General features: G+C 45.6%; 1 non-coding gene across 1 annotated transcript; it reads left to right on the forward strand.

Moving 5' to 3' along the window:
* The first annotated feature begins 904 nt into the window (after positions 1-904).
* On the forward strand, positions 905-976 carry trnah-gug (transfer RNA histidin (anticodon GUG)). Its single transcript has one exon. It is a non-coding gene; the product is annotated as a tRNA-His (tRNA).
* Positions 977-2,668: the final 1,692 nt, after the last annotated feature.

Consider the following 2,668-nt stretch of genomic DNA (forward strand, 5'->3'; position numbering starts at 1 on the left):
ATAATCTTCCTCACTGTCTACAATTCTGGCATCGCCTGCAAACCGACAAAGCATGCCTGCAGTGAGTTCCACTGTTTTCTCATAAATATCAATGATTCATATTTATTTGTAGTGGCCGTGATTTAGCAGTGTGCAGATCATACAACAGTTAGTCATGCAATTAACCATGAGGAAGAAAGCTGCAGACTGCAGGGAGATATTAAACAATTGGAAATGAAAATGGTGAAAGCAATTCATTCCAGGCAAGTTGGTGATAGTGAAGCAAGTTCAAACTTCAAACCTGACGCCCTCGCTCCAGTTGTGGCACTCAGCTGTCTCAGCAAGATGCACTGTAGATTGCTATAAACGGGAAAAAAAAGTCCCTTCTGCTCCGCCTTTGACTCGGAGCACTCCCAACCTCGGAATTGCTTGCGCCTCTAAACCGTCATAGAAATGCTGTGCATTCACCGGTTGTGTCCCTGGAGTCCTCGAATATCTCTGCGACCTCATTCCTATCCCGACTTCCAGTTGGATCTTCGCGACTGCGCCACTCAGTTCCTCTGATTCTGGGGCTGGGAATTAGGACTATGTGGCAGCAGTGGTTACTGCCTTTTTGGGGGGGTGGAACTGGAAAAGTAGCCGATGTTAAACTGCATTACTATTGAATCAAACATGTCAACAACACCTGCACTGTCCCCGGAGTTTTTGATGTTTTGGAGAAATCTATTTATCTCAGCCTTCCCCATATTAATGATGGAATCACCACAGCCACTGGGGGAACCGATATTAAACGGTCAGCCCATTCTGAGTTCCCACGTATCTGCCACTGTTCGCTTAGCACTGATATTGTGCATTTGATGCGCTGCCTAACATTTCCTATGATACTGTACTTATTGCGCGCTGCCAGTGTGCTCGTCTGTGGGATGCCGTGATCGTATAGTGGTTAGTACGCTGCGTTGTGGCCGCAGCAACCTCGGTTCGAATCCGAGTCACGGCAGTAATCGCTCTAACTGTCCCAGTTTTTGTGAAACACAAAGGAATCAGTTGCTTTAACATGGTAATTTTCTCCAAAGGTGATTATCTTTTCCCTTCAAATTCTGCTCGCTCACATCTCTGTGTTTCATATGTCCGAATTCAAATCCACCCGTTCTCAGAGATTTCTCTCCCTCCTTCGATCACTAACCGAACTTTCCGTCCCACACCCCCATTTTATTAATTTAGAGATGCCAGTGTTGGACTATGGTGTACAAAGTTAAAAATCACACAACACCAGGTTAGAGTCTAACAGGTTTAACTGGGCACTAGTTTTGGGAGCGCTGCTCTTGCATCATGTGATTGTGGAGTCATTTCCTATTTCATTAAGGCACTGCAGAATCTAACACCGACTCTCACATTGATATCATTCAGCCTCTGCTGTTGCGGTCACTGTTGCTGGCTGAACGTGCCCCAACCCCACCATAGGGACCTGCAGACCAGTTGCTTCATTTGCTTACCGCTGTTGTGAGGCCAATCCTCAGGTAAGAGCTTTTACTGATATGGACTTGCAATTATTGGGAGTCAAGCTCAGGAAAATGACACAGGACAATATCGAGGAAAAGTGACTTCATTGAGAAAGATTAAATTCACGGGTTTTCTGCAATGGCCGAGCGCTATTACCACTGGACTGTTAAGTCAGACACCATGCAAATGGAGTAGGGACCCGGCTTTGACTCCAACCATGCCAGGTGTTAGAATTGAGATTCAATAAATATCTGGAATTACGAATCTAATAACACCTATAAATCCACGGTCAATTGTTGAAAAAACAAAACCATCGGGTTCAATGACGTCCTTTGAGGAAGGAACCTGCCATTCTTACCTGGTCGGGCCTCGATGTGACTCCAGACTCACTGTAATATGGTTGAGTCTCAACTGCCCGCTGTGTAATTAGGGATCGCAATCAATACTGCCGAGCCAGCGCCGCCCTCATACTGTAACAGAATAGAACAAAAACGTTAATTCGGCTCTAGCTAGATTACTGTGTGCAGTTCTGCAATTCACAGTATAGCAATGATGTGATCGCACTGGGAACGTTGCTGGACAGATTCAATGGAATAGTGTCTGGGCTAAAGAGTTTCAGTTATGAGGAGAGATTGGACAGACTATGGTTGTTTGTCGCCGAGCAGAGGGGATTGGAGAAGACATGACCGAGATGTACAAAATACTGAGAGATATGGATAAGATAGACTGAAAGAAGCTTTTGTTATTGACGGAGGGATCGAACACTGGGGCCAAGAGATTTCGGGAAAAGGCAGAAAGTTTTGAGTAGATGTGCGGAAAGGGTCAGAGAGGTGGAAACCCTTCCAACCTGAAAAAAATTGAGATGTTAATTTGTGATGCCAAAACATATAAGACTATAGGCTAAACAATGGAAAACTTGATTCAGGTCGGTAAGCCACAACAGGCTGAAGGGCTGGACAAGTGCAGCCACAACAGGCTGAAGGGCTTCCTTCGATGTTGTTGTCCTCCACAGTATCGTGGTTAGTGTCCCCTCCTGTCACAGGGCTCAATTCTCCGCTGGGGGCATCGTAAAAGTTTTAAACCTGTGGCTCTGTTCCCCAGTGAAGGTTATTAATGCTTGGCCTTCCATTTTCGATTGGATATGTCACAGGAAGGACAGTGCTGTCTGAATCAGCTGGAGAAGGACTGC

Source organism: Chiloscyllium plagiosum, unplaced genomic scaffold (genome assembly GCF_037043375.1).
Source record: "Chiloscyllium plagiosum isolate Xiang-an unplaced genomic scaffold, Cpla_swu_hap1 HiC_scaffold_38, whole genome shotgun sequence".
Lineage (NCBI taxonomy): Eukaryota > Metazoa > Chordata > Chondrichthyes > Orectolobiformes > Hemiscylliidae > Chiloscyllium > Chiloscyllium plagiosum.